The 23372-nt window shown below is 34.7% G+C and overlaps 1 pseudogene; it reads left to right on the plus strand.

The window, feature by feature from the left end:
- The first annotated feature begins 241 nt into the window (after positions 1-241).
- On the plus strand, positions 242-21784 carry LOC147559838 (conserved oligomeric Golgi complex subunit 4 pseudogene; annotated as a pseudogene).
- The last annotated feature ends 1588 nt before the right edge of the window (positions 21785-23372 follow it).

Here is a 23372-nt window from a genome sequence, read left to right on the forward strand (position 1 = left end):
CCAGTCAATACTTACCATCAACAATAAGGTATGTGACTTTATTATTGACGATGGTAGCGAAGGAAACATGATATCACTTCGCCTAGTCAAAGCACTCGGTCTTCCTACTTACGACCACCCTTGCCCATATAAACTCGGTTGGGTTTCTGACAAAAACGAATTGGCAGTTAGTCAACAATGCATATTTTCGTTCTCAATCGGTTCCCACTATCATGACTACCTTTGTTGTGATATTGTTGACATGGAGAACTGTCATCTCATCTTAGGCAAACCATGGATTTATGATGTGGACGCGGTTCACAGATGCCTCGAGAACACCTTTGAATTCTTTTGGCTTTGGAAGAAGATTATACTTCTACCAATTCAAGACGAACCACCAAACACAGTGCTTCCAAATTCCGCCATCAAAGAAGAAGAAGAAAAGGGAGTTTCTTCAGTTTACTTTGGTAGTACAGAAGCCCTAGAACATGTTCGTAATCTTACTGATGTAGGAGCAATGACTCGTCTCCTTCACGAATACATAGCTTATCAAAGAGGCATCGATGTTCAACTCGAAAATTTACTATCTCAAAGAACAGATCTTGCGAAAACACTCATTAATTTGCAGAAATCCGAAGAAGTTTTGGCGATTGTTAAAGCTGATTCAGATTATATGTTGACTAATGTTCGATCAACTTGTGACCTTGTTGTTCAGGTAAGTGGAAAAGTTAGAGAATTAGATCTTGTTCAATCTACTTTATCTAGAATTGATGTTATTGTTGAAAGAGGTAATTGTATTGATGGTGTTCAAAAAGCATTAGAAACTGAAGATTATGAATCAGCGGCCAAATATGTTTCAATATTTTTACAAATCGATGAGAAATTTAAAGATTTTGGATCTGAACAGAGAGAACATCTTCTTTCATCAACGAAACAACTTGAAGGAATTGTTAGGAATAAATTGTCTTCTGCCGTAGATCAATGTGATCATACGACGATTTTACGGTTTATTAAGTTTTTTTCACTATTAGGTCTTGAAGATGAAGGATTACAAGTTTATGTTTCTTATTTAAAGAAAGTAATTGCATTCAGCTCTAGATCAGAATTTGAGCACTTAGAGGAACTTCAGGAACACAACAACGGTGGAGTAATTAATCAAGTTAATTTTGTCGGTTGTTTCACAAAGTTGTTTAGAGATATTGTTTTGGTTGTTGAAGAAAATGCTGAGATTTTGCAGAGTCTTTGTGGTGAAGATGGAATTCTTTATGCCATATGTGAGCTTCAAGAGGAATGTGATACTCGAGGTTTGCTTATCTTGAAGAAATATATGGAGTATAGGCAATTGAGTAGATTAGAATATGAAATTAACTCTTATAGTAAGAACCTACTCTCTGTTGGAACTACAAAAGGTCCCGATCCGAAGGAAATCGAGTTGTATTTGGAAGAAATCTTGTCATTGACACAGTTGGGTGAGGATTATACCAAATTCATATTGTCCAAAATTAGGGGTTTGAGATCTGTTGATCCAGATTTGGATCCAAAAGCAACGAAATTATTTAAAAGTGGAAACTTCAATAGAGTGGTTCAGGAAATTACTAAGTTCTATGTGATTTTTGAAGAATCCTTTATGGTGGAGAGTGTTAGGAAGGCTATAGCGATTGATGAATTGTCACGTGAAGCTACGATTGACATATCTACAGCTAAGTTAAAAGGTAAGACAAGAGCCAACTTGAGATTGGGTAAGACAGTTCCGAATGCGACAAAAATCTATCGTTATTTTCTTTGGGAACCAAGTAATTTGTTAATCTTTATTTGTTCCCCACGATTCGCCTTTTCACTTGATAGTCAAAACCTTGTTAGGTTATTTCAGGTGGTTATTAAACGAAAAAAGGTGGTATTCATATTGGAATGGAAGACGACATTCATTGTTGTTTCTCCAAGAAAGAAGGTCGTATTTGTGATTTCTTTCCTGAACCTAAAAGATGACGGTCGATGTCGCGATTTGTTGGATGGTTCTTCACTATTGTTGAATTTGCGAATCTCGGCGCGTCACGGGGTCCAGATTATAGTGGGTTCCCTAATACATCATTATCTTCTACAGATTTTCAGCAACTTTCGTTTGAAGTGGGAATTACGAATCGCCATGGCGGAATTCAGCGTATACGGGCGGCTCACATTATTTTCTTCGTCGAAACGGTTCGGGACGAACCTCGTGGGAGAAGGGGAAGCTGATGCAGGGGCACCCGGCGTGGAGGCTTTTTCCATGACCAAACCGGGCCAAGGGCTAACCGGCCATGGAGAATAGTTTTAGGAAGTCCCAATTTTAGTATGATTATTAGAGAATTTAGGTTTAGGAAATTATGTTATTTTAGTATTTCCAATAATTGGAAAGGTCCAGATTTGAGTTTAGTTATTTAGGAAGTTGCAGTATTTTAATTATTTAGGAAAGTCTAATTCAAGTCTATCTAGGAAAGTCCAGAATCCGATAAAAGGATATCTTGTTTGTCCATTATTCTCAAGTTGAAGAGAAACCCCATTGAAGTTTAATAAAGTTTTAAGTATTTAGAGTTATTTCATCGTTATTTTATCGTTCTTTGTTTAATTTTATCGTCTTCTTTAATTTCCGCTGCGTTCTACATCATCATAAGTCTGAGTTTCATTAAACTAGTCACTCATAATGATTTCATAACCAGCTTGTCTATTACAATCTATCCTGTGATAAACAAAGAAGGAACTAACACGACAAGTGCGTTTTGGTTTAACTTTCATTTATATTTCTGCTAACACTTAATTATAACCTAGAAATTTGAATACATCCATAAATGGTGAAGAAAATTATGATGTAAAAAAGTTGCAATGAACAAATCCAATAAAAGTTAAAACTTAAATATATATTCCATGCGGCCACTCTTTTCAATTGACAAGGCCTTTCAGGTCTGTAGTTATATGGGTCCTAGTCAAGAATGGTCCTTTCAAAAACGATCCCCAAAAATTAGATTGGCTTAGTGCTTTGTTAGGTATTAACAGGTGGAACTATTGCAACAAAAAGGAAAAAACGGTAGAAGTGGCACATTCATCCGAATCCGACCATATATAAAAGCTTTAAATTGATAGCTAACTACAAACAGATGTCCAAATTTAAGGTCCCAGGGGTCCAAATTGAAGGTCTGGGTGGTCAGGATTAAGAGGAATAGTTCACCTTGACTGAAATTAAAGGGATCCCGGCCGAAATTAAATTCCTCTTCTTCAATAACGAGTATGTGTGATATAGATTGGTTATATAAGTGCTTCTTCGGATTTAGCTATTAATGTTAGGGTTATTTCCCAAATAACTCCCAATTTTGTGACCTGCCTAGCCCCCTATTTTAGCGAATATTCTCATATGGCTCCCTTTTTCCGTTATCTTTAACTGTCCGTTACTCTCTCTCTCCTCCATCTCATTTTATCTCTCTGCCAAGTCACCTATCACGCCACATCATCATCTTCTCCGGGAGGGGTCGCCGGCCGGCCAAATTTCCGGCCGGCCAAATTTCCGGCCGCAACCTTCAAATATAAAAAATATATATATTCTCTCTCCTCCCTCTGTCTCTAGAAATTTTTTTTTTCCTCATCTCTCTCTCTCTAAAAACTCCGACGAAGGGGTTTCCCTTCACCGGAGCTAGGTCTGTTCGTTAAACAGACCTTGCAAGATCTGTTCAACGAACAGACCTAGATTTAGAAACCAAATTAATTTTCTCTATCTTACTATGTAAATTTTTTTTTCGATTCAAATTAATTTTCTCTCACTTAATCTTCAGATTTGGAAAGAGTATATTTTCTGGGATTAATTAAGCGTGATTTGGGGGTTAATATACAAAACATATATATATCACTTTCTCTCACTTAACTTTCAGATTTAGAAATAGTATATTTTTCTGGGAACATTAAAGCAGCACTTGTTTTCGTTTTTACTCATACATAAATACACATCGAATACAAATTATGAAACAAATACGTAAATTACGTGTTATTTAAGACGAGAAAACCATCATTTGTCATGTATACAACGTAATTTATCATTATGTGGTAGGGGTGTGCAAAAATAGACCGAACCAATCAAACCAAACCGATCCAAACCGGTCTAGTCGGTTTTCTAACCAAACCAAACAACGAGTGGTTTGGTATGGTTGTAGATTTTCAAAAACCAACTAGTTTGGTTCGGTAAATGGATGTAATTTTTTAGGAACCATTAAAACCAAACCGAACCAGTAATATTTATAATTGTATATTTACATATTTTTTTCTAAAATATATCTATCATATCTCCATAATTTCATACAAATACGACAACACCACTACAATATAATGTTACTAGCTAGTATTATATTAAAACAATTCATGTATCGATAATATTACTAGCTACTACATAATATTTCGGTCGTTGGCCTGCACATGTCTTTAATGCTTCAAATATTTTTCGACGTATTATGTTAGTTTGATTGTTTCCCCAAAATTTTAAGGAGTGTTTTCTTGATTTTATACGTCAGTGTATGAAGAAAGTAACTCGATTCGCCAATTTTCATGGAGAACAAATTGTTTTTTATGGATGGTTTGGTATCCAGTAGTATCCAAACCGTTTATGATGGTTTGGTTAGTGACCGAACCAAACCATGAGCGGTTTGGTAATAGTTTGAAAAATCGCTAACCAAACCACGAGCGGTTTGGTAACGGATGATACCAAATTACCGGATACCGAACCAACGAACACCCCTATTATGTGGGTCTTGTTCAATAAATTACACATGATATCTTTTACATTACACATCGTTTACATTCTGTTACAAAAGAAAGTACAAAATCTTCTCTGATTAAAAAATGGTGCTCATCCATGTACTCTCCATTTGTAGTCTTGAGCAGGACAAACAACAGTTACACTATATTGTCGAAGAGCATATCCAAATGCTTTTGCACCACCAGGAAACAACTGACAAACTTCAGTAAATATTTTATCCGAGTCATCAGATTTTAGTTTTGTTGACTTACTTTGATTTGATGATTCTGTTTGAAATTCCATCTGTTATATCAAATCTACACACATAAATACACATACATTAAAAAAAAATCATATATTGTATTATAAACTACATGTACAGTTCCGTAAATTTTGTATAAAGTTTGTCAAATTTTGACAATATTTGAAGGTTTTGAGTAGTTTGGTAAGCTTAACAAGGCTACTGTTTTGTGTGAAAAGTAAGCGTAATGGTAAATAAATAAGACATAATTTATGTGCACTTTTGGTAACTGTTCTGGGAAAAAAAATGACGAGAAATGTTGGATAAATTTTTCATACTGTATGAACTTTTGGTAAAATATTTTTGATATCATTGATAAAGTACGTATAATTTGTATGATAAATACACATATATATCATTCAGTAGTAATAACAACTCACTGGAAATTTTGCATAATGTACTGTAAAGTATGAGAATGTATCGTACATTACCTATATTATATATTTTGTTATGAGAAATCGTACGGATAATCACCAGGTTCCAAAGTTGTACGGATGGATGAATCTGATCTGAAGAAATATCATAAACCACAAAAGGTTAAACATAAATCTAAAGAAATATGATATTATCATTGAATGCAAACATAAAATATTAAATTTGAAGGAATCGTTTAATAAGAAATAAACATCAAGATCTAAAATAATTATGAAAATTTTAGAGACAGAAAATAAACATTATACATTAGAAGTTAATGAATTAGTAAACATATCTTATAGAATTGGATCATAAATCGGATATGATCCATAATAGAGCAACATAATCTGATAATTTAACATGAGAAACAATATTAGATCTTAACAATGATGATTATAATGAATTTCACAGTGTCAAACCTGATAAAGGATGAATGTTTGCACAACAATCTAATGAAGATGAAATAAGATTTCTGAGTTTAATGGAGATTTATTAAGGAGATTGGTAAAAGGAGTTGGGAATTGTTGTTGGGGAGCTATTATAGTTGGGGAGCTATAGAGATTAGTAAGGGGAGATAAGACTTTTGGATTATTATTTTAAAGACCTTCTATGTTATAGATTTTAATCATAATTTGAAAGACTCGAGAGTAACATAGTCAAATATCTCATAAATAACAAAAGAAAAAAAAAACTTTCTTCCTCTTTCACTCTTCTCTCTTCTGAAGTCGACTCTCCAATCTCCCCTCCGACAATCTCTTTCCTTCATCAACTACAAATCTCTGGCGTTTTGTTACAAAGTATTTTGCCTAATGAAGAAGACATCGACCGAAGTCTTGTGACTTCTTCTTCCCCCCTTCTAATTTCTAGGGTTTTATTGAGTTTTATATCTATGGTTTTAGTGAGTTTTTTTACCACTACAAATCACACCCACCATTAATGGAGAACTCTCCATAATTTCATCCATTTCCAAGAAACAAACAATCTATGAAGGTGAAGATGTGTATGGAGATGAGTCTTCTGGATGGGTAGCATTATAAAGTTTTATTCTAAATTCTTCAATCTCATCCATTTTCCTGCAAATCTTTTCTACTTCAAGGAAAATAGAGAAGACAAATTGGATAGTATTGAGTAGGAATTTTAGTGAGTTTTATATCTAAGGTTTTGATGGGAATTTTATTACAAATTGAATAGCATTGGGAATTTCTTTAATCTATACTTATTATTGTTGTGCTAGCTTGAAAACTATATCTAGAGTTTTGATGGCAATTTTATTACCAACATTCTGCTGAAAGAGGAAATCAAGTCTCAAACAAAGAAGATGCGAGCGATTCAAGCGATGAGGATGAAGATTATGAGTAAAATTGACAATAGTTTGGTGAATCTTTTTGTGACTATTTTGTGAAGAGAATTGATATGTTATATCTCTAATGTAATCACACTATTCACCAAATTTCAGAAATGAGAAGAAACTTTACTAGTGTGCCTAGTTTTTTCATTTTTTTAAAGTTCTATTACAATGACAAAAACATAGTGCATGCAACTTTACTAATGTGCCTCGTTTTTTCTCCTTTTTTTTGCCTAATTTCCCTCGATTGGAGGGAATTTGTTTAAGAGAATAACATATATATGTGGTTCCCTAGAGAAAACTTACTGTTTTTACATTTTTTCGTCTAATTTCCCTCGGCTGGGGGGGAATTTGTTGAAGAAAAAAATCATGTATATGCAATTCCCTAGGAAAAACTTACTGTTTTCGTGTTTGTTCACCATAATTCCCTCCACTGAGGGGAAATTGTTTAACTAAAATTTCCAACACATCAATATAGATAATTTGAATTAGAGCAAAAATTAATATAAAACTCTATTGCAACTCATATCATATCTAATTTTCAAGGCCATGACATTTATAAAATGAAACGTTATCGTTTTTAGACTTGAAATCTTAAATCATGAACAAAAAACAATCTTCAAAAAAATTACAATTAAAATTTTTTAATTTAGAAATTCTGTAATCGTTTTATAATCCCTATGTATTTCAATATTTAACTTAAAATTCAAAAAAATAGTTCCTAATACTAAATTGGTATGGGGAGCTGTAGTACAAAAAATTCATTTTGTACTACAGCTCCCCAACAACAATTCCTAGCTCCCCTTACCAATCGCCTTTATTAAGTGAATCGGTTTTAGTGAGAGAAAAAAAAATTGTTTCCGTTACTGAAGATTTTGAAGCTAACAGTACAGCTAACATTACTTTGAATAGAAACGTGATGGGAGAGAAAATGTGGGAGATAAAAATGGAAAAAGAAATTCAAAGATTTTGTTGGTAAATCAGTTATGATATATGAGGAAGGTTATATTAGGTATTATGAATTAATATATATCCTAAGGATTTGTGTTTTCTCTCTAGATGTATACCAATGGACTAGATATCTATTTACAATATTATTTTGGTTTTCAAACCTTTAATGGGATTAGAGTGGACTAAATGTCATATTAGGTCCCGTTTTTTAGGCTACAAGCTCAAAAATTATTAATAGATCCTTAATATCTATTATATAAAACAGAAGGGAAAACGATGACTGGGACAAACATCTTTTTTTAATAACGGATATTGTCTAGAGGCCATTCTCAAAATTTAAAATATAGTCCTTCGTAGAAATAAAGTTACCAATTTAAAAAATAATATCTTTTCCTTCTTAGAAAAAAGAATTCTAATTTAAGAAACAAAATAAATTTCAAGGGTTAAAAAAAGAAATTAAAATCTCTCTCTCTCAATAAAATAATAACAAATTTAAGAGAAAATAAACACAAGAATTATTCAAAAAAATAATAACTAAAATAAATTTCAAGGGTTAAAAAAAGAAATTAAAACCTCTCTCTCAATAAAATAATAACAAATTTAAGAGAAAATAAACACAAGAATAATTCAAAAAAATAATAACTAATAAAAATCTCTCTCTTTCAATAAAATATTAACTAATTAAAATCTCTCTCAAGTGTCCGTGCCCTAGGACACGGGATATACCCTAATTGGAGAATAAATATCCTACATTTAAAAATTGTCAAATAGACTAAAGAAACTCTCAACAAAAACAGAAAAAATAAATAGACTAAAGAATCAAAACTCTTAAAGTGCTACCAAATCTTACTTCTAATAAAAATTTACTTTGATTCTTACGTTCAATTAGGTCATCTAATGGTGATCTATGGTAACATCTTGTGAATCCCAACACTAAATGTGTTATGTGTAGAAAAAATAGGCCCTAAATGCCATTACACACAAATTTCTTAGAAGAAAAAAAATAATCTTCTTGGAAACCTTTACACGGATGCTAGGGCCTTGGTACACGGGGAACCCTAAAGTAATAGTGAGTGGGGGATAAACTGAACCGACCTTCATCTCCTTTGTACACTTCAAAAATGATACACGTGCGACTCTGTTGACTAATAACCCCACTCCCTTTTATTACTCACTTTCTCCGGGTCCCTCTTTTGACCTAAAAAAATCTCTCTATACTTACGACATGTCATTCTAACCGAATCTTAACTGACAATTCGAAAAGGTAACAGTCTTCAAATTGTCCAGTCCACCTTAAGTACCTGTCATCCTTACTTAATAAATGCCCTACCGTCCTTAAAAGTTCAAAGCCCTAAACGCCCTAACCACAAATGGGTATTATATGGTTGTTGAACTAACTAAAGGTATATTATCAAGGTCACCCCATTTAAGGTACTACTAAAGACTGTGACACACTCTCCTACTAATATGCCCTAAAAGTTCTCCATTTATTTGTTGGACGGTGGACCCACTCCTACCTCCCATTATTGAGTGTGAGTGTGATAGATACTCTTTCAATAGAGAGAGATGGAATAGTACACAAATATTCGAAAATCCGATACCATATACGTGGCAAGCCTAAGCAATGATTGTTTTTTTATTTAGGAAGAAAGCAATGATTGTTTATTATACATATCTAAATTCTGCAAGTTTTGGACTATGGCATTCTAGATAAATTTGCTATAGGACGTAATAAAAAGAGATGAGAAAAATGTATGAAGTGTACACGTACAGAAACTAGAAAATAACATCTGGTCTACTCAATTAGTTAAGAAAAAGACGGGCTACTATCTTATAACTACGCATAAAAACTACCCGAATATGAGTATGAGGGGACGACTTAAAGGACCCTGGCATAAGTGCCATACGCGCTCATTTATAACTAAATTTTGAGGAGCTGTTGTGTCATGCGTGTAAATTGAGCGCCTACAGTAACAGGGGCGGAACCAGGATTTTAAGACAGACAGGGCTAGCCTAAAGTTACTAGAAAAAAATTCAAATTCTAACCTACTTGATATTTAAAATGATGATCAATACGCAATTTTTGTTGCTATGATATATTTGTATTTATATTCATGAAAGTGAATATTGATTACTCTAGGTATTATTTCAATTCAATCCTCAAAAATTGCACATATCATTTCGATGAAATTACTTTTAGGAAGATAAAATTGTACTAAATTTTCTTAAAAAACGATGCTAATTTTAACGTTTTACTGAGAAATAATTTGAGAAGATTGAAATATTAAATACATTAAATATTAGTAGAAACCATAAATTGAGTCAACAATGAAATTATGTAGTAAACAACCGAGAGTTGGTTGGGGGATAAAATAAAAATAATAATTTGGGAAGATGGGATTTGATCCTAGGTCGCTAACATGGATGGGTTACTAACCAACCAAAGCAACTAATGAGCCTTCACGATTAACACCTCTGACATCTTGCTTAAAATATGGCAAATCCAGACCACCTCTAATACATCTTACCTAATTTTTCGGCAAATCCAGACCGGGCCATAGCCCGGTCTGGTCTCCACATGGGTCCGCCCATGTACAGTAATTATGATAGCCGCCTTTAGTTTCTTCCTAATCTGAGTGTCAACCATTAAGACTCATTTTTAGCATCTCCAATGGGACACTCAATCTCTAACACTTAGAGTGTCACGTATGACTTTTTAGAGTTTTTGTTAAAAAGCTATCTCCAATGAGACACTTTGTTAGACACTCTGTTATGAGGTGGACACATTTATTATAGAGTGTCTAAAGAGAAGCTCTAAAACTAGAGTGTCTCTTTGAAACTCTTTAGGTGTCACTTTAAAATTTAAACCAATAAAAACTTTTTCTTTTCAACTACTTTTTCCATATTTAATTTAAGAGTGACATGTGTATTAGGTAGAGAGATTTTAGAGATCTCCACTGGAGACTAAAAAGATTGAGAGTCTCTCTACATTGACACTTAGAGCATCTCCAATGTGACACTCTAACAAACACTCTAAAAATTCTAGTTGTCAAGGGCCAATAGAGATATGGTTTTTATATTGTTAGTTTGAATAGAAGAAGGAATCAAACCAATTAACATGATTAGAAATAAACTAATATTGTGTGAAGCAAGGAATTAACAAAAAAAGAGTTATGAATATATTCTCTGTTTTTTCAAAGCACGGTCGACTAATCTAAAACCTCAAATCGTGCACTAGGACCAACAGTGACTATTCTAACATTTTTTGTGCAACCGCTATACAAATTACTCTATCTCGTACCAAGTTGTTGAGATTTTTGTTGCACGTCACAAACAATTGAGACACCGAATAGGAAAATTAAAAGTAAAACCTCTACTGCTGTCGCTTCCTGCAAGAAATGGTGTATGATTCAAGAGAATGCTATTACCAAAAATTGACTTGTGGGGGTCATGAAATCACATATGATGATTTTATTTGTTCCACTTCCTACTGTCCACAAAAATCCAAACCCTTAAGATATATATGTGGATGGTGAACTAACTAAAAGTATCATATCTCATCAAAAAAAAACTAAAAGTATCATATCAAAGATACCTAGTGTACTATTATTTTATTTTTTTTGAACTAAAGATACCTAGTGTACAATTGTTCTTAAAAAGTTATTTGTTGGACGGTGGGCAGTACTTCCAACTTCTAACTTTATATAATTTGTTGGCTTAATTCTCTTTTAGCCCATAGTTTGTAACTAATCGGTTGTTTTGGACCTCATAAGTATCTAACAATTTGTTTGGGCTCTTACGGACAAACACTTTTTGGCTTTCAAGGACTAAATTTTTTTTTTTGGCTCCTAAAGACCAAAAAAACTTCTCTCTTTCCGGCAAAAGGGAGGAGTCTCTTCGAGCGGAGGTCTGTTTGCTCTGAAGAGGCTCCTTCCCTTCACCGCAAAGAGAGTTGAGAGACAGAGAAGAGAAGAAGAAAAGAGAGAAAATAGAGGAGGAAGAAAAAGAGATAAAATCATAAACCTATTTTGTGTTTAGTCATGGATAAATTTGTCAATTCTGTAGATTATGCAGTTGTTGATTCCAAAGAAAATGGAATCACAAACCTTATTTTTTGTTAAACGAATCACAAACCTATTTTCTCCTCTAGACTTTGGTTTCCCCAGTAGGAAAATAGGATTCCTTAAAATAAGATTTTTGATAATATTTTTGTACTATTCTAGAATTCGATTTTCATCACATTCTATTCTCACAAGGTTAAGATTACTTTAAAGTAGCTCCCTTAATAGATTTTAAGTCCTGATGAATGTAATATGCTAAACTTTTCCCTTTATTATCTCCTTGATGTCGGGCTACCGTAAAACAATTACAACACAGAAACAAATAAAAAGAAGTAATTAAAACATACATACTTAAAAAAACTACTACTTAAAACATTTTCCGATCTCTTATTAAGACGAGGAGTAAATGAAATATTTCACATTGTGCGCATTCTAAATTAAGTAACATGGTAGAAAATGTTCAATTATTGAGCAGAAATCCTTGACAATTTATGATAAAGATCCAAAGACCAATCATTTTAAACCTCGTCAATTTTGAAAATTTGGATCTATATTTTATATCTAGCTGTAGTTTTACATGTTTCGAGCACTTAAATTCATCAACTTAGTTTAATTTTTATTACTTAAAGGGAGTTCAAACAACAACTCATTTACACGAAAAGAAGTCCAAACAGCAAATCTCTGATTACTTAATCACTTGCTAATCAAGAAAATGATTATAACTTAGGGGCTAGCTTCGGTGGGATTTACTTCCCTACCATTTGTTCCTTTAACACTAATAGTGAAATGAAGATATGTCAAATTAATAGTGAGAAGCAACTGAGAATAAACCTACTACTCCCAAAATATTCCCAAACATGATACTCGTCACCACGTCAAATCAATTTTTTTCTTGATTAGTCGATTTCACGAGCATTAAGACAAAAGTGCATAAAATATCTAAAATATAAAATAAATACTACTTTTTTTACACAAATGTTTGGAATATGTTGGCTTGAATAATGTGGTAGTTGTATACAGTTATAGAAATTTTTGAAGTTGAACTACTAAATATTCTTGATATGATATTGGAGGGGGAGGGAGTGACACTGTTCAATTGGGGGCTAGCTACCTTTTTCTCCTCTTCAAAGTCCTGATTTTCTTCAATGATGAATTTCAAGTTCAAACTGTCATTTTCATTAAAAGATTGATTTTATAATTTTTCAAAGATTTGCTTTCTTTTATGACAGAAAATCAATAAAGTACATGTCATTAACTACTTCAAACCTTTCCATTCAACCATAATAATAACAATAATAATAATAATAAGTTTCAAAAATAAATAAATAATAATAATAATAATAATAATAATAATAATAATACAAGAGCATCCCAACAATGTTTTCATAGAAGCAAGAACTTCCGAAATTAAAATTTTAATATTCCTCGTCCGACTCGATATTAAAAATTTAATCGAATTAACAATTTGAAAGAGATTTTGATTAAGTTCTCGGTTGTCATCTATAATTAAAGAGTTTATTTGTTTCTAACCAAATGGACCATACTATAATTGTAGGACGACATAAGTCCATAAATGTAGCTTTGCAGTCGCTCTCCCCTCCTTTCATTTTTAAAAGGCTAGGAAAGACTTTAAACTAATCGCGCTTGTTGACAGCTCTGGCATAAAACGTTAATACTTTTGGCTTCTAATTTCAACCCTTTTACACTGTTTAACTTTTATAACTTAAAATATTATTCACATAGTACACATTATAACTTGCAACTGAAAAGAGTGCACATTATGCAAGAGTTGTTTTTTTTTTTTGTCAAACTCTATTTTACATTTTTAGTATTTCATTATTTTTGTCAAAAGTTACTTTTTTATTATGCACGCTTGAAAATTAACACGCACCAGTATGTACAAACACTTCATCAAACTCTTTATACTTTCTATTTTATATGTTTTGCGTATGATATTTAATTTTTTTTCCACTTGTTTTTATTCTTACGTTAGAAAATTGAGGATTGTTTCTGTTCTGAACTTCAAATAAATTTCTCCATCTCTTATTTGGTTTATTTTGAAGATAAGAGTATGTGTGAGATCCCATGCACGTTGGGAATGAATACAAACCACAGGTACTTCACGTCACAAAAAAAAAAAGACTTTTCAAATAAGGTAAAAAACTCATTTGGTAAAACTCATCTGAAATTTATTTCGGTTTATGATGCAAGGTCAGTGTAAACATAAAACGATTGCAACATATAAAGGTGGGATAGATATCTAGTCTATTATACACTATACATATGGATTATGGAGACATATAAACGATCGTTATAAGGGAAATAGTAAAGAAATTAAGTGGCGCTTAGCTTTTAACTACCGACCAAATAATTTAGAGTTCTTGAGCCAGGTTTGCCCCCAAAAATAGTGACAACATTAAACATATGATTTAAGTTTATACCCGCTCCCACTTATGCCGATTTTTTGTTTAATAATTTATTTAGAGTTGGAATCCGTTTACACTGTTTGATAGTTAATATTAAAGTCGTTTTTCTTTTAGTAGAACTTTCTTTCAAATGTTAGTGGAATGGCCGAGTGGGTTAAACCTCAACCTCATACGCCAAATGCGCCACATGATACGAACCAGACAACTCATACTGTTATTGCTCATTCATCGATAATGTTATCAATTTCAATATGTTTGTTAATTATGTTGAATTATAAATATTCATTTTAGAGTACTAACCACCTTATAACTTTTTAGTAGAATGATAAAAGGAAAATCAACAAATATGCTATATATATGTACCAAGTTCATGAATTTGAATACTAAACTCATTTGTTTTACTTTAAGATCAAGAATATGTGGTTCATAGGTACCTCGATATTATGTAGACATCAATTATTTTGCATACCAACGAGTAGATTCATCATTCATAAGTTTTCCTAATTATATGTCGTTTTAGTTAGTTCTTTATCTAAATTAGTCTAGTTTCGAGGCTTCCGTTGCTTACATCAGCTGGTATCCAAACCCATCAAAATTCTGATTAATTTAGATGTCGATTGTTTGCCTCCTTCGTGTCGTGAAGAAGAATTTTCGAGATTGGATTCCAAAACAAATTGTCTATGTTATTGTGAAGAAGAGGGTCTTCCTATGAAAGTTGGGACTGCAATGCTCCATCACCACCCCCACCTTCATAGCTTCATCAACCACACCTTAACATACCATCACACCACAACCCACTCCACCTCTATAACACTTACCCTCACATTACAAGCCCTTGTTCAATCCATGCAAGCGCTATTAACCACCCCTACCTATTCCTCATGAGCCATACCCCTTTTCACTCAACAAATTATTCCCACACCCAAACCACCAATAGGTTAGGAAAATCTACAAGCACCACATATCCTGCCCATGAACTGCTAAAGGCGCCACATTCCTGAAGTTCTCCAGGCACTCCAATCTTGTTTTCCCCCATTTATAAGATCTTAAAGCTCTGTAAGCACCCACCATCTATGCAAAAATCCGCCTTGCCACTACTACAAATCCACCACAACCAGTCCACCACCTTTTGGTGTAATGGTTGGACACCCCTCTTAAGACCATGAGGTCGTGGGATCGAGTCTCGGTGGAAGCAGTTGCCATCAAGATTTATCCTATGTAATTTAGGCTATGAATAATGTAATAATTTGTCGCGCTTTAGGCCTCTTTCATTCTCAGTTTAAATTAGGCGGTTATCGTGCTCATTACATCTCTACGATGCATCTATGCCTTGTAACGGCTAACGTAGACCGTAATCGAATTCTCAAAAAAAAAAATCCACCACAACCCCTACAACAAAACGACCACAACCCCTTCGTCAAATCGACCTCAACGACCCATTATCAACCCACTACTCGGTTCAATAGTGATGGATTTTCATTACTCATACAATAATACAATAAATATAAACATGAATTAAACAGGTGATGAAAGTAATTCAAGATTGTTATAAATATTAGATTTATGGTGGATGACCACCACCAATTGTAACTCCCACCACCATGGGTTTTCCATCATTACTTTGTATTCAAGCTCCATTATTGTGTGTCTATTGGATGTGTAACTCATCTAGCTAAATGCCTATATAAAGAGGTTACTTGCTAATGAAGAAGATGGAGCAAACCAATGTATCATAGTACTCAATATACTAATGTACCAAAGTAGAGACATTCTCTACAAACATATGAATACAACTCTAGTTCTACTTGTCTCTATCTCTTGGTCTATATTTCCATTATCTTTCTTCTTCCCTACTTCTTTTATTTTTCACAACACGTTATCAGCACGAATTGCTCTATGATCAAAGGAAAGAAGAAATTATCTACCTCCATGATCAAGATATAAAAATGTAAAAGATTGGTAAGTTTGTTCAAGTGTAATTGGTAAGTTACAAGGTATTTTCATTTTTAGTTGTGTATATTCAAAATTATTATTCTTATTTTATCTCTAACCACTGAGTTTATGTTTTTTAAGACATAATAACCTATATCAAAAGGATATGAGAATTACATAGATGATAATGACTAAAGGGTTAATATTGCAAGCTAATATGAATGTAAATCCAATTCATTTTATGGTACGGTCAAGGTAAGTTATGTCTCAAAAATAAAATTGTGTTACTCTCATAACTAATGTTTAATTTTGTATGAATATATCATAAGTGCGTATTTTGATCTGTTAATGAAGATTTTTTCGAAGAGGAAAATTATATAACCATCAGAATTTGGTTAAGATCAAATTGAAGCATCTATTTGTATATAGTTACCAAACCTGAAGTTTGGTGTATATACTTCTTCAAATCTAGACAATTCTAAAATAATTACTAGAGTAAATAATCCCCAAAAAAATGAAAATATATAACCCCTATGAGTTGGTATATTATCACCAAAACGGTGAACTCTTCAAAACAAAATTGTTTACTCATTCCTGAAGAATGAGAAATATTGATATTTCAGTATTGGAATTATTTTCCATTGATTCTTAAGAGATTACAACTGAACAGTTGGTAAGAAAAGTACTACACTGCGTTCAAAATATTTATTCAAGTGCTGATAATATTTTCTTTCACATCTTTGGATGGTGATGAGTTGTAAATTCTTGGAAAATAGAATTTGTTGAATATCTGATTTCATATTACACCTGAAGTTGTAATACCCAAAGAGAAAGTAATGATAGATTTTAATTAAAAAAAATCACATGAGGATGATATAATTCACACCTGAAGTTGTGATATTAAACCAAATTGCTCATACCTGAAATTGTAATAACCAAAGAGAAAGTGATGATGGATGTGATAAATAAAATAAAATCACATGAGGATCATATCTCACATGTAATTAATCACACCTGAATTTGTGATATTATAACAAATTGCTCACACCTGAAGTTGTGATCAAATAACAATTTTTGTCCAACAGAAAATATGATATGGAAATAAAAATCAAATTTGCCTAAAGCAATTGATTTTTCTTTCGTCTTTGTCACATCCTTGAAGTATGTACTCATAAATAAGACAGAAATCTATCGACATTAGGGGGAGGAAGTCCTATATCCAATGTCGTAAAATACTTGAAAATGATCGAGTTTCTCTCATTTGGAGTCAATATACGGAAAACTTGCGACCTCGAGATATTAATATTTTTCAGAGCTTAATATGCTTATATCCAGATAAAGGTAATGGAAAATGATCAGAGTTGATCAAAGTGACATATACTCCTTGACACTGAAGGAACAATTTTTCCTCCTGAAGAGGTTATCAAATTAGAAATGAATGTGATTCATCTTCCTAATAAAATCCCCTGAAGAGGATATGGGTAAAAAGAGACACCGACCTTTTACAAAGGCACATATATGAGATCATTGAACTATGTATGCTGTGAAAATTTGAAAAATCAAATAAATTATTTCAGACGATGTATTTCTGAATATAGTAGCTACTGGGAGCATATTGAATCGGAATTACTCTGAGTAATATTGGTCAACTTTAGACGAGATACTTCATTACTTGTGGATTTTCTTACAAAATAATTAAGTCTTCAGACATGAAGTCGAAACACCAATTAAGAATTACCCCGAAGGTAATAAAGTAGACATGTGTAAGAAATGTCTTTTAGTCTATAAAGGATTTGACGTCCACTTATAAAATTTCAATATGAATTACGAATCTCCGAATTATATTATGAAGTTTATAAATCCTATTGTGACTCCTGAAGAGTTTATCAAAGTTTAACAGTGGAGTATTGAAAAAGATTATTCGAGTAACGAAAATCTTGAAAATGAACATATTCTGAATTACTAAAAGGCTATAGTTCAAAGCAACTCATATTGTCTTAACTTATCATATGTCATGGAAATTCAGGTCCCGAAGTACCTAATATAGTACAGACAATACATTATGTGTGTTGTAATGTGGTTTTAGAAAACAACCATCATTCATATATAAAATGTCAATCACGTTGTACTCTTTTTCCTTCGTTAAGGTTTTGTCCCATTGGGTTTTCCTTATCAAGGTTTTAACGAGGCAACTATGCGTATTGAAAATTGTTATAATTTGTTTAAAAGTTGTTGTCTTTTTCCCTTCGTTCAGGTTTTGTCCCGTTGGATTTTCCTGACAAGGTTTTGGCGAGACAACTCTAGTTTAAGACAATAGTCATCGAATGTGAATTTAACACCTCTTATGTGTGTCAAGTGGATTATACAACGAAATGTGATAAGTACATCAATTTCACAAGATGTTATAGTTATCTTACTGATGTACATGATACACAAATACGGATCACTAAATAGTGACTTCAATCGATATCCCTAAAGGATTAACAAGCTTCAAGTTAAAGTATGCATGAACTTTAAGACATTATACTAATGCAACTTGAAATGTCAAATGCTACAAATTGTATTTTGTGTATATATACCAAAAGAAGCTGACGATAAAAAGTTGAACAATGCCCTCAACCTTCATGAGGGAGAGCAAGTTTATGAAGGCACTATATACTATATTTTCACAAAGTACTCTTTTTCCTTCGTTAAGATTTTTTTCCCACGGGATTTTTCTTAACAAGGTTTTAATGAGGCAGATTATGTGTGCATAAAAGATGTACATGAACAAAGAATTTGTACTCTTTTTCCTTCACTATGGTTTTGTCCCATTGGGTTTTCCTAGTAAGGTTTTAATGAGACAATTTCTGATGTGGTGGACATCCAGGGGGAGTGTTATAAATATTAGATTTATGGTGGATGACCACCACCAATTGTAACTCCCACCACCATGGGTTTTCCATCATTACTTTGTATTCAATCTCCATTATTGTGTGTCTATTAGATGTGTAACTCATCTAGCTAAATGCCTATATAAAGAGGTTACTTGCTAATGAAGAAGATGGAGCAAATCAATGTATCATAGTACTCAATATACCAATGTACCAAAGTAGAGACATTCTCTACAAACATATGAATACAACTCTAGTTCTACTTGTCTCTATCTCTTGGTCTATGTGGACGGTAGAAAATCACACAATTAGTAGATCGTCGATTGGTGGGCCACCGACAACTTGGACTTTAGACCTCGAGATGGACGAAGTTCCGGTTGGACCTGTAGACAGACAAAAACAAGTAAAACCGTGAAGTCTTGGGGACACCGGGATGGTGTCTTGCCAAGGGCACTCCGACGGTCAAGTCAGCAAACTATAAAAGATAAGTATTTAAACGATTGAATGTTGAGGGTGTCACCGTGTTGTATCGTCGGAGGGTGGCTAGACTCGTAGAGTGGCCGGAGCTTCGACTCTACGGGATAGTTGGTCGGATTGATCTCCTGGAGCAGGTCGAGAGGTCGTCTCGATCGGAGATTCTGGATAAGGAAGAAGTGGGATGTAACAGGAACTTGAGAAGGACTTCGAGGGTGATGGAGCTTGAAGATGTAATCTCGCCGTCTAGAGCACTGATCAGAAGATACTAAATATGTGAGAGAGAGAGAAGAATGTTCTGTAGTTTTCTAGTCGGTATTCGATGTCTTTGGAGTCTGAGTCTCCTTCTATTTATAGGCGACTGATGGACTCGTGGAGTCTGTTAGATCCGAGATAATCGGGGTCGAGGGTGACCTCAAACCCTAAGGGAGACTCGTTCTTGGCAGTCGATCTGTCACCTGGAGGAACTCGATCGTACGATTACGCCGCCTCAACTTTAGGCACTTCGTAGTCTGAGATCGCCTAATGGTACTTAAGGCGACGTGGGGTTCTAGAGGGACTTCGTCAAATGGGTACGTGGCGAGGTCTCAGGAGTTGAGGTTGACTCGGTATCCGGCAGGCTCGGTTGAGGGCGACCAAGGGGTGCTTGGAGCATTGTAACTTTTGATGGGTTATTGTTCGTCTAGATGGACGTTCGCAAGGGCTCAGAGCCAGTTGGACCTTAGTGGGTCGAGTAACACGTTGGAGAGTGTCCAACTAGTAGGCAAGTTGGTCCTAAGTGCAAAGAATACTGGGCCTAGGTGGCGTTTAGCCAAAGTGGGCCTAAGACGATTTTTGGCCACTACAGTTTGTCCCCCACTCTCTAAGTTAGTGATTTGCTCGCTTAGAGAGTAGATTTCGTATTTCCGAGGAGGTATCGGTGTTTAGCGTTCGATCGGGGAAGTTCCGGTATTCTTGAAAATTGTATGACGTGTCCGAAATATGTTCCCTCGTCGAACATATTGATTGTCTGACCACTTCGAGTGAAATACGACTTGGTGTCGAAATTGGTCTTTGATTCTATAGAAATTAAAAATACGCCAACATTCACAGATCCATTAAAAAAAATACGCGAAATTAGTCGGACGGATCTTGCCCAAACTACCGAAAGGTAGTTTGGGGGAACCTCCAAAATTGCCCACGGTTAGTGGGTGGTGGAGGTTTCCTCCAAACTACTTAAGGTAGTTTGGGGGAGGATTTCCCCCAAACTACCTGACGGTAGTTTGGAGGGATTCCTCCAGACTGTCTTTCGTCAATCTGGAGGGTTTCTCTCCAAACTACCGTGGGTAGCCTGGGGGACTCCTCTAGACTGCTTCATGGCAGTTTAGAGGTTGACAATAGATTTTTTTTTTTTTTTTTTTTTTATGTAAACTACCCATCGGCAGTTTGGAGGGAAATTCCCTCCAAACTGCTTAAGAGCGGTTTGGAGAGAATTTCTCCAAACTGCCCATTAGCAGTTTGGAGGCAATTCCCTCCAAACTGCCATATGGGCGGTTTGGAGGCAATTCCTCCAAACTGCCTTAGGCAGGTTTGGAGATGAGTTCCTCCAGACCGCCTAAGAGCAGTCTAGAAGAGGGGTCGGGACATTGTTTCTGTTTAATTTTTTTTTTTTTTATTATGTATTGTATACATATAAAGGTGTACATATATATAAACATATATATGTGTGTATATATATATATGTGGGTAATATATTTATAAAAATCAATGTGTTTTGAAGTTCATGAAATTTTGGCCTTGGAGTTGCCTAGAGCAGTCCAGATGGTTTAATGATGGACTCAGTCAAATGGGAGAGTTTTGGTAGCTTTAGATGTTCAACTATATGTTGGACTCGAGCCGACCACACGCTTTATGTTAGCGGGATTTTAGTTTCCCTAAAAAGATAAAACATACTCTAGATGGACTTAGTGTCGGCTTGACCTATTTGAGTAATATGGAAATACTTATCAAGCTTTAGACTTCGCAAATACCTATTAAACATATTTAGCTGGGTGATCGACATACCTCTTTGTTAGGTGTGGATTGTATCTAAAAAATTCCATGCTAAGAAGGTCCCCTCTGACTATTATGAGTAAATCATTCAGTCGATGGCGAGCTACTCGACGAGTTGAAGGTCGCTTATGAAGGGTTCATGGCAGAGCATAACACATGTGAGGTAGACCTCGTTGAGATGGAGAACTCTGCTAGATCGTGTGTTCGAGACAAGACGATGGAGAATGAGAAAGGACTTCGTACATAATGAGATGTAGCAGGAGAGTGAACACTCTAGAGAGTGTGGAAAATGGCCCATGTTGTTTCATCTTCTAGACATGTATTGAACGTCTTTGATGCGTATGCGACTTTAGACGCCCATGGGGCTTTTATGCGATGTCTTGTTGTTGTTCTAACTTTCCTTTACTTGCTTTTTATCAGTAGAACTGTAGTATTGAACATCAAGATATTTGCAAGGGCAATGATATCTCTTCAATAAATTTTATGAGTTAAGTTACACAATAAAAAAGTACTTATAAGGAATATTGCAAACAAGCAAGAATGAGTTGAGTAAGAAGTATTACAAAGTAATTCAGACTTGAGGTTTGTTATCTCGAGCTTAGTGGCGAGAATTTTGAGGAAGCTCTTCTCGAGCTTGACCTTCGGGGTTGTTCTGTCTTCTACTGAGTTGGCCCAAGGGCTAGCATTTTCGAATGCGTTCATCTAGAATTGTAGACTTTTGAGACTTTGTAGTTGGAGTCAGAGTCGAGAGCCTTAAGGCGTCATTCTCCCATGTAGAGCTCGAGGGTGAATTCTTTCAAGAAGAGAGTGAGATCTCGAAGCCGTTGTGTTATTTTGATGACTTTGAGGTCTCGAGCTTTCATTCTCTTTCGGTAACACCCGAGGTATTTATATTCCCCAGGATGTATCTATCTCGAACCTTCCTTAGGTCGGGTGGAGTCTCGGAGACGTCTCGACCCGCTACAATGTGTAGAAAGAGAATTAGAGGAAGGGAGATTAATGGCGCCTTGTGTGGATCATGTGGGGGGTACAAAAAGGTATGTAGTATTGTAGTGCTCCCTTTAAAGCCGGTTGAAGTTCGAGCGTGAACCTCGTTGCTTCGTTTGAAGCGACAGTAAGCTTCTTAGAATTTTTGTTTTTTCGTCGAAGTCTTATGTTCTTCATCTGAAGTATGAGGTCGATAGCTCTAGTCTTCTGTGTGGCTATGTTGGAAGTTTAAGCTTGCATTTCATGGTATTATTTGTCCCCTGTTAGGCCAGTTGGAGCTCGAGCGTGAACCTTGCTGCTTCGTCGAAGCGACAGTAAGCTTCTAGAAATTTTTTGTTTTTCGTTGAAGTCTTATGTTCTTCGTCTGAAGTTTTAAGGTTGATAGCTCTAGTCTCCATTTAGCTTTGAGGGAATTCGAGCTCGCATTTTAGGCACCATTTGCCCCCCCAGCCTAAGTGCAGAACATTATTTTCTGGACTTAGGTTGATTATTTGCTGGCTAGCTTCGGTGGATGGGTGAAGGTTGTGTTTCTCTTGTTTGTCCACGAGCTTTGACCGAGCTGCACACACAAAAGCGAAGGTCGACGGCAACACCACCAGCCCTCCGGCGCACAAATTAGTGATTTCCTATCAACAAAGAATGATAGAAATAATGGGTGAAGACATTCAATACTTCCTGTTATCAGTATGGGAGTCGAGATGAATATCGATTAACCTTATGTGGAGTCCAGGATAGTGCAAGATTCAGGTCTGGTTCCAGCTAGGTCGTGCTCCCAAGGGGCTATTTGATGTTTTTTGCCCCAGATTGTAGGTGTAGAATGTTTCGTGCCCTTTAGCCTAGAAGTTGAA

The sequence above is a fragment of the Eschscholzia californica genome, unplaced genomic scaffold (assembly GCF_041429995.1).
Source record: "Eschscholzia californica isolate CP2 unplaced genomic scaffold, dmEscCali1.0.p SCAF_2, whole genome shotgun sequence".
Taxonomy (NCBI): domain Eukaryota; kingdom Viridiplantae; phylum Streptophyta; class Magnoliopsida; order Ranunculales; family Papaveraceae; genus Eschscholzia; species Eschscholzia californica.